Genomic DNA, 10,802 nt, shown 5'->3' on the forward strand with positions numbered 1-10,802 from the left:
GTAGACCAGGCTGGTCTCGAACTCACAGAGATCCACCTGCCTCTGCCTCCCGAGTGCTGGGATTAAAGGCGTGCGCCACCACCGCCCGGCTAATCCTTTACATTTTTAACTGGAAACAAGGACTAAAAAATCAAAGATGTGAGCCATTCCGTCTAATTTCTTCCAGCTGATTTTTTGACCATGCATGATATAAGTTAATTTGTGTATGTAGCATAGTTTGCTAGATACGATTTTCCTCTTGCCAGAGACTCGTCTCCTTCTCTTGGGAAAAAATAAAATAATAAGTCAAGTGATATAATTAATGTCAGCGTTTGAAAGAATTCCAAGGCTTTGAAGTACGGGCATGAAATTGAGCACTCAGCTGTCATTTAGAAGAAACACAGGGCAGTGAATACATCATTGAAGGAGGTGATATTTGAAGTGCTATCTGATGCTCAGGTGGATGATATGATGGAGAGAAGCTGGATAAGGCCTAGAAGCCAAGGAAATCACAATTTGCAAAATAATGGATAATGTCCCTCTAGTTTCTGGACAATTGTATATAAAGGGGAAATGATGTAATTAAAGTAAAACTTTTATACAAATTAAAAATGAAGTTTAAAGTTTGCATGGGGATTCAGAAGGAGGCAAACATGTTTTAAATTAGGCAGATATAGATGATGACGGAGGGAGAGAGGGCAATTCACAGGTCTGTGCACTCTACTTACCATGAAACATTTTGAAGTTTGAAGGTATAAATCCTGATATTTAATGCTGACCAATACTCAAGGCTAAACATCTGACTGTTTAATTTATTTTAGTTTTGAGATTGTGCCTCATTAACTCGACTGACCTGGAAGTCATGCAGTTTCGCTTGACTCTAACACTGGAGTTCTGGAGTTGATGATGCGCACCGCCAAGTCCAGCCCATCTCTTCAGCTCCAACCTATTTATTTTCAGAAAACCATTTTTAGCACAGCACTAAGAAACTTTTAATATTAGAATAGAAACAACTAAAAAATGTACTTCTTAGCATGTAAACCATGCTTCCTGAATTTAGAATGACTCCAGATTTGAGGTGGAAAGGAGACACATGAGATGTGGATACATTTTAATGAGTTGCAATATTTACTTAGCAATAAGATATTCCCAGGTAGTAAATAGAATGGCATAAATACCTTCTGCTCACCTTGCTCAGCAACTGTCAAGTAGGCATTTGCTTTAATCTGGCTCTCCACATGCATGTTTGATTTTCATCAAAGAGATTTAAGGTATGCGGATCATGCATACAGGATACGCAGTACAGGATATACATTTCAGCAATCCTATTACAGCATAAGTCCAGAGGGAACCAATCTCATTGCCAACTTAAAACTTTCCTGACTCAGTTCTGACTACGTATGTTAGAAACACCGCTTCTCATCTTATTTAGCTTCTTTTCTCCCAGGGAAAGGGTATTTTTGGTAACTGGTCATTTGTCTAATAAGCCTTCATCAGATAAAGTTAATCTCAAATTATTTCTTGTAATTTCACCCCTGTAATCTAAAGTAAATATTTTCAAAAATATTCAACAATTTTCCCAGAGATACATATCTAATATTTTATACACAGGGAAAAAGAACACTTTTGTAACAATGCAGATGTGTACTATTTGGTGGGACGTAGGCAGCATGTTCCTCAAACATGTTAATTTTATATAACCTAATTTATAAGACTCTTCATGTTTTCTTATCAGTAGCACATTTTTTCCCACTAGAAATTGTGACTTCTAGCTTTTAAAATTAACTAGAACTATTTCTATGTGTTTTATTTTTATAAGCATACTCAATGTGTATGAAGTTAATATCAAATTAGAATTTTTAAACCAGTTTTCAAAAGTATCTTTTTGTCTTGAGGACCATCACTATTAGCTTATACTTATTACAACATCTTTTAGAAGAGGAGATATTAATGGGATGCTTGAAACATGAACCACTTGTTGGTTATGCAGGGAGTAGTGGATAATATATGAAGGTAGATTTTTGTGCAATAAATGCTGAGTTTTATTATAATAAAGTTTCCCCATTTTTCTTAACAAAGTAATCCTTAGCCATATGCCATACATTTTCAATGACAGGAATAGTCACTAAATGACCAGGAAACTGGTGATTCTTGCTGGTCTTTAAGGATAATTATAGCATAGCTATGGCAGAATTGGTTTTAATTGACATTGGCTTGCATACATTAGTGAAAACACAAAGCGTTTACATTGGCGCAGGGCACAATGTTGTTCTTTTATTGCTCAGTAGCCATTGATGGCATCACAAGCCATGGTTGCTTCTTTTAAATCACTGCTTAGGTGTCACAGGGAATGATGCTAATAGCCACATGGCTCAGGAGTCAGTTATGCTAAAATCACCTTGGAGGTTCTAGATATTTTAATGGATATTATTTATGGCTTGTGTTCATAAACTTCTGAGGCATCTTCCTTGAAACGCACCAACAAAGCTTTATAGAAAATGATGTAAATGGCAGAAACTGAATTCTTGAAGATGTAAAATAGTTTCTCAGTCAGTTTTGGATGTTCTGAGCATTCTCAGTCGGCTGAAGCAGTCAGTGGTATTTTGCCATGTTAGCTACATCAGAGGTTTCAGAGGACATGGTCTTATTTAACTTTGGACTCTCTCATGGACCAAACAGGATTCCAAACAGAAGGAACTGGTGAAAAGGAACACAACTGCTTCTGAGACATCCTTAATCAAACATATTTCTATCACCTTACTGAAAGATGGTGCTGTTTAACACTTCCTACAGAAAAAGAGCAGACATAGGAGCTCCAATGTAGCATATCCATTTAAAACCTGCCATAGGGAAGATGCCCCAACATTCAGCTACAAGTCAGTCAAGATAGGGCCTTAGATTCCTTGTTTCATATTCATTCTCCTTATCCATTTACTAAAACACTAGAGGACCACTGTCTTCCCTTCTTACCATGTTGCTATTTGGAGCTTGTTTTGTACCTGGATTTCTTTAATCCCCTTATCTCTAAGTGCAGCCTATTGCTGTTGTTGATCTTCTCTTCACGTCATACACCACCATCTACCTACCACAAAAAGCTCCCTTTTCAGCAACCCTAGGATATTAGGATATCCATTCAACAAGTCACATGACTGTAGCAGGACTTATTTTGGAAAAAAATGGAAAATGGCCTAGCTTTCAACTTGTGCTCACTGGTTTCTTCAACCTATATACTGAATATATTTAAAATACTGAATCAGCACTTTGTTTGTTTGTTCGTTTGTAGTCCCCTGAAATACCTTGGTTTTAAACAAATTCAGGTTGGAGAAAAAGAAGAGTATCTCATCGGATACATAATGGGCCACAGTCACCAGAGACAAAGTTAATTGTTCTCTTCCCAACAGGTGACAATGAGCCAGTAAATCTTTTGAGAAAATCCAGGAAATTTCTTCCCAGCTCTTGCCTCAATATTCCCCTGGAAGGAGTTTACCTATTTCCTTATTTTAAAATATATTTTTAGTTGCTGTCTTCAGATCTAATTCAAATTCTGCATTTTGTCAATTTTCTAGGAGCTTCATCCGTGTACATAGTCACTCAGGCGTCCGTTTCCCATCAGAATCTTCCCCCAACACTCTTCCAGTCTATTTCCTGTAAATCAGGGATTTGGCTTCAGGGTCTGAAAGGCAAGTGTACTTTGCAAACCTTTATCTTGCACCACTGCTTTGATTAAGAGTGTGATCATACTAGCAATCAAATTCAGATAGGCCTAGACATAAAATACTTAAACCTCCAGAGCTTTGGTATCTACAAGCAACCCTAGTGAATAATGCCTGTTATAAAACAATTATATCTGCACTGAAGTTGCACAGGCTTTTTGTCAACATCACCTAAAAATATAGCATATCAGCTATGCACATATAATTCAGTAGTATTTATGTAATTAATCTATTGGTACTTAAAGGTTTATAAGATGAGGTGCCAATTATATACAAATGCTATACCATCTTGATATGGGATTTGGGCATCTGTGGATTTGGGCATCTCTCTGTGTTTGTGTGTTAGTGGATTATGTTTTCCGAGGATGAAAGGAAAAAATAATACAATTGATGTGGCAGACAGAGCATGTTCATTTTACTGTCATCTCGGCTCAGCAGGTACATCTCCAAGGGTACAACTGTATGTAAAAGAGGAGGATTCTTTCAGCATCCACACCTGCTTGATTGATTATTCATGGTTGCCACAGATAAGAGAACAGATGTGTAGGTTGCCTGAACATTAAGGGCCTATAACCTCTGCTTCCCATAAACACTTAATGTCATAAGTAATTTGTACAAGCATTACCTCTAGCCCAAATCACAGTTTGTCACGTGATGGCAGATGCTCTGCTCCATAAAACAAACGAGGAGGGAATATATTCCTTATTTCTATTAGATTCTGTTTTCTAGAAAAAATTCAAATGAGAATCTAAGGACTTGGGGCGGCGGGACGTTGGAAGAAGTTCTGATTTGTAAGATTGATGATAGCCCTTCTCTCAGAAAAGTTCTATATTTTATAGAAATTTATATATATATATATCATTATGGCTTACATATGATGATATATTTCACAGGCTTATATACTTAGGACTTGATTAGCAGTCGATAAGCTTTGTGGAAACTATTTCTGAGCTAAATGCATTTCATATAGTAATTGTGTAGCGGATCACAAGAGGAAGAATACTAGTGAGCATATTCTACCTTTGCAGATTTGTGACCTGGTTGGTAAACATCTCAAGCCTCAGTCAGGTCCACTCACAAAGCTGAAGCTGGATTTTCTGTGAAGATAATGAAGCTTAAAGTCATTGCACTGTTCAGTTCTTGTTCATTTAGAATTTTTATAATCTTCAAACATGAATACTGTATTTGCTTTATTTATATGTTTACTCTCTCTCCTGTCCAACACGTTCTGTTACCTCCCACTCCCTCTCAAATTCTCTCTCTTTTAAATTATTGGAACATACACAAACAAATATAACCTGATAAGTCAATTTAATGTTGTTCATATGATTTATGTTTAGGGCTGACTACTTGGAATTAGCTAACATATCAGTGGATATATCTATTGGGCAAATTAATATTTCCTCTCTCAGAAGTCATTAACAGTCTGAGCTCCACAACCTATATCATAGGTATCTTATTGTGACAGAGCAAAAGTTCCTCCATCCTGTCTCAGCTGGAGCCATCTTTGGTTGAACTTGTATCTGACCTCTCTTTTTTTATCCCCATTATAAAATGTCTCTTGGGAAAGTACTCAGCCCTATTCTAGAAACTTGGGGTCAAAATGCCCCCAGCTAACTGTATATTTTTGGCTTCTCTTAAACTACTTGCTTGCTTTACCTCCTGCCAAGCAGGATCTAGTTTTTTCATGTTACTTGACTTTCCAAGCTCCCTGTAAAATACATTCCAGGCTACTTTGGAAGAAGGGTTTCTTTCCAGGAAGTCACTGGCAAGCTTAATACAGATTTTCACTTCAGACTTTGGTCCTGATGAATGGTCTTTGAGTCTCTACTCTGCAATGTTATGAAAGTTGCCCATCTAAGTTGACATGTCAATTGGTATTGTCATTGTTCTGGTGCTATTTAGGCAGCCATATTGGCTCTTAATATTACATCTTGAGCTTTGGATGTCAGCTTCCTAGTAATGCTGTAGCTCTGCAGTTTGAGTGTTGAGGCAGACCTAAGTGTGACAGCTTCGAGACCAGCAAAACGCACCATGGGTACTAGTAAACTCTCTTCTGAGCATTTTAGAACCCCCATAGCACTAAGACTTTAAGAGCTTTTCCGCAGAGACCTTTGTGGCTGTTCTCTGAAGCCCTTCTCCAGCGTGGGCCTGGAGTTCACCCTCAGCCTTAGACCTCTGCATCCCTCCACTGTTTTGCAGTCTTGGCTCTTTTCAGTTCTTCGCTTCCTGTGTCCTCAGCTCTCCACCACCTCTTGTCTTATGACTACGTCTGCAGCTGTTCTGGGCTCAGTTCTCTTTCGTCTTTCTTTCTGGCTTCTCTTTGTGACTCTTGAGTTGCTTTCTAACTGCGGTTGCTGTGCATGCCTGGTTCTGGCGACCTGAGGAGTGTATATTATGACTTAATCTGTCTCATCTAGTTAGTGATAAAGAGCATAGCAGGTAAGGGAAAACTGGGATGATGCTTTACTGGAGCCTCAGCAGCAGCACGGGTGATCCAATCAAAGTAACAGGGGGACTGCTAACATAGCCAGCGCATATACACATGACTGTTGGTCTGCTGACCAAAATCTTTATGCTTAGCCATTCAGTCTTCTCAGGAAGATTAGACCTGTCTTTTTTTTTTTTTTTTTTCTATATGGGCAATGATGAACATCCTCCCTAATTGCTCTTAGGACAACTACATAGTCATTAGGAGGCACTGTGGGATTATACAGAATTTCTGTAGCTAGGGTGATGTGAGTATCATCTGCATTTCTCATGACAGACTGAAGTTTCTCTGAAGCCACTGTAAGGCGTCAGGGGTTTGTCTTGGCTAAACAACCTATCCCAGAGCAGCACCCCTGGCTTCAGCAGTAGCTGTTATTTCAATGGTTCCTGGGACTGGGATGGAGTCTCTTTTCAGAGTCTCTGGCTGGGGAACAAATCCCTCCCCGTGTCACTGGAAAGATCAATAACGCTCTGAACAACAGTGATGTTTAATCTTTATGGTAAACTTGACAGAAACAAGCTTCTGGGTGTGTTTATGATGGTGTTTGCAGAAATGTTTCCCTGAGGAGAGAATCTGGGTTGCACCATCCTATGAACTCTGGTCCTGAAATAAATTACCAGGAAAATGTGACTTTATTACAGGTATTCTCTGGGAACTGCCTGACAGTTGTCAATCAAGCAAGTAACCGTCTTCATTTGAGTGTTTCAGTACTTAAAGAATTTTAAAAAGTAAATGTCTTATAACCGGATCTTCCTAATGCTTAAGCCCTAAACTAATATCCTTAGGAATGGTTTTTATATTTATATATCCCTTTCCAGTGATAACTATCTAGACAATTTTATCAGAGTTTATTTGTGGAATTTAGATCTGGAATAAAATAAACAATTGGTTGTCACAAATATAAATTTTGCTTGTATTTTTTTCTAGATGAAAGATCAAAATAATAAGGAATAATACTAAAAATTACAAAAGTGGTCTCCAAAAGATATGTATTTTATAGAGGGAGAAACATGAACCATAGATATGGTTGCTTTCATTAACTAAAACTATATTACTTTTTGGATTTTGTTGCATTCATAACAATTTAATTAGCTCTATGAATGTTTAATTATTATTAATTATTAATTTTATTGCTTTCCATAAAATCTTAAGGTTCTTACTGCCATGATAAAATGCCACAATCAAAAGCAAATTGGAGAGGAAAGGGATTATTTAATTTTATAACTCTGAGGTCACACATCTCTGAGGGAAGTTAGGGTAGAACTTAGAGACATGAACTGATACCCAGGCCATGGAGGAAAGCTGCTTCTTGGTCTGCTCCTGGTGGCTTGCACAGCCTACTCTTTTATGCTCCCCAGTACCACCTGCTCAGAGTTGGCACCACCCACAATGGGCCAGACTTGCGTACAGGCATATCTCATGGAGGCAATATCTCAGTTGAGATTTCCTCTTCTCAAATGATTCTAGCATGTGTCTTGCCAAAACACATAACTATTTCATCATATGTATACATTATTTATATTTCTTTTCCTAAACATGCTAGTGGAATCAGAACCACATTCCAGGGAAGGCCTCAGATCCAGGAGGAGTTGACCATCACAAAATGGACTTCATTTTTTCTGTTGTACAGAGTTTTTTTGTTTTGTTTCTGTCTATCTTTCTTTCTTTCAATCTTTCTTTCTTATTTATTTATTTTGAGCAAGAGAACAAGAAAGAGTATAAAGATAGGTTGGTAGGAATGAGATGAGTATCTGGGAGAAGTTGGGGAGGGAAAAAAAAACCATGATAAAATACATTGTATAAAATATATTTTAAATACAAAAAAAATCTACAAAGGCAAATGAATGAAAAAGTATGAATATGATTCACAAAGAAAACCTTTCCCTGGTAAAGCAGGATGGAAAATAGGGATGGAAAATAGACATAAAGGAGTAAATATCCCTGAGCAAAGCTGAGTGAGCGACAGCAATGATCGTTTAGCTGTGTCAGGAACAACATCAGAATTTGAAGTGGAAACAGTAAACTTGCGTCTTGGAATTGTCTGGTTACATAGTGCACAAGTAATAATTATGTGCATTCTGCTAATAGAGTATAAAGTTTTTTCTCTGAAGTATTATACTTTATATTTATATTCCATTGGATATATAATATATATTATGTCATTGCATAATTGCATAGTTACATTATGTGTTATTTCTCAGATTTCTTTTATTATTTCTGAAAAGTTTTCTTCATTGACATTCCATATTTTATAATTTTCAAGAGGTCAAAACATTCCATCTCTCTAATAACAATATAGAACTTACATGATAAATATTAAGAGAAAAATATAGTTTGACTACTTATAATTGCTCATGTCCTTGAGATAATAAGAAAGTATGTTACAGTATGTATTTATGAACTTAATATCCAAATTTAATAAAATTATTACATTCAATTATTCAAGAAAATACAAGCTTTTGCAAGAAATTTTCATTATATTTATTGATACATCTCAAATGAAAGTTTAATCATGAACATAAAGTGAAATTCCAAATTCTTGATGGAGACATTTCCACTGACATTTATTTCAGTATGTTCAACAATTACTAATGAGTTGCTCATGATAATAAAGATTTAATCTAAACCTCTCTCTCTCTCTCTCTCTCTCTCTCTCTCTCTCTCTCACACACACACACACACACACACACACACATTTCATCTTTCTCTTTCTCTCTGACACACACACACACAGATTGTGGACTCCTTTCTTCATAAGAAATCACAAGAAGAAAACAATTTCATATGACACAAAGGAATATATCAATTTTCTGTATTATTTAGTAATAAATTGTTTGTCCATGTCAGGTATTCTTTTTACATTATTTCAGATGGATTTGTTTTCAGGATACCATTATCTCCAGTATTACAAATACTGTAACGGGCATGTAATAAATGAGTCTCCCTGGGAAAGGGAAATAGAATAGATTTCTTGGCTTACTGAAGATGGATGGGGATTGGAACTGATGGATCTGGTTGGAAGTTGGGGTGAGAGAGAGTATGGTGAGAAATGACTGAAATTGTGGTGACATTTTGAGGGTGAGGTAGAAACCTACTGCGATGGAAAAATCCCAAGAATATATGAGGGTGATCCCGGCTAAAATGCTTAATAATAAAAAATATGAACAGGCCATCTTCTGCCACTAGGCATGACTTCCAGTAGGGAAATTGGGACACCAAACTACCCATGGAACCTTTGATCTACAATCTGTCCTGCATGACAGATGTTCTGGGGGTAAAGTTGGAGCAGAATTTAAGAGCAGTGTCCAAGAGATGACTTGTCGGTCTTGAGACCCATGCCAGGAGAGGGAGCCTATGCATGACAATGCTTGGAGGTTCAGTAACCAGAGGATGGAAACCCAGAGACCTAGGATAGAACCAAACACAACTAGCAAAAAATCAATAAAATGATTCTTCATCATACTCTGCTATACTAAGAGACAAGAGCCTAGCATAATCATCATCAGAGACTTCATCTAGCAGATGTTGGGAGCATAAGCAGAAACCTACAGACAAACATTGTGTGGAGCTTGGAGAATTCTACAGAAGAGGGGGAGGAAAGATTGCAGGAGCCAGAGGGCTAAAGGATCCTGCTAGAAAACCCAGACTCACAGAGACTGAACCAATAGTCAGGGATCATGTGTGGGTCTGACCTAGGTACTCATTCACATATTTGCTATTGTTACGTAGCAAGGTGTTCTTGTGGAACTTCTAAGAGGGGGGGCAGGACTGTCTCTGAGTCATTTGCCTGTTTTGGGGCTACTTTTTCTCCTACTGGGTTGCCTTATGCAGCATTAATGTGAGGGGAGTATGTTTATTCTTATTGCAAAATGCTATGATTGATATCCTGAGGAGGTTTGCACTTTTCTGAAGGGAACAGAAGGTACAGTACATAGCCAGTTCTGCTCCTCTTCTTTGACAGATGTTCACTGAAAATTGAATCAGAAATTTCTCTAGAGTGATGTTGTCAAGGTCCAGTAATTCTTGATTTAAAGTTTGTCTTATGAAGACTATTATTGCTCTGATGAAACACTATGACCAAACAAATTTGGTGAGAAACAGGTTCATTTGACTTACACCTCCACATCATTTTTTATCATTGAAGGAAGAACTCAAATGGGCCAGAAAACTGGAGGCAGGAGCTGTTGCTGAGGCTATGGAGGGGTGCTGCTTACTGACTTGCTCATCGTGGCTTCCTCAGCCTGATTTCTTATAGAATCCAGGAGCACAAGCTCGCAGCATCACCTACAATGGGCTCAGCCCTCCCACATCAATTACTAATTAAGAAAATTATCTCCCTTCCAGATCTTACAAAGGCATTTTATTAATTGAAGTTCACTCCTTTTAGACAACTTTAGCTTTTGTCAAGTTGGCATAAAACTATCCAGCACAAAGTTTTTCAGTGTGAAGGAAAATATTTAGTGTGATGAAATATGAATGCTTTAACCACACAGAATTGGGGACAGTGCTGTGCTGATTAGACCAATGAAGAGTGAGCTCCTAGCTTTTCTTTGGCTTTCTGAAAGAGAATATTTATTATCCTTTATTCAATTATCTATTATCTGATAGATCCTTTAAGG

The sequence above is a fragment of the Microtus ochrogaster genome, linkage group LG5 (genome assembly GCF_000317375.1).
Source record: "Microtus ochrogaster isolate Prairie Vole_2 linkage group LG5, MicOch1.0, whole genome shotgun sequence".
Classification (NCBI taxonomy): domain Eukaryota; kingdom Metazoa; phylum Chordata; class Mammalia; order Rodentia; family Cricetidae; genus Microtus; species Microtus ochrogaster.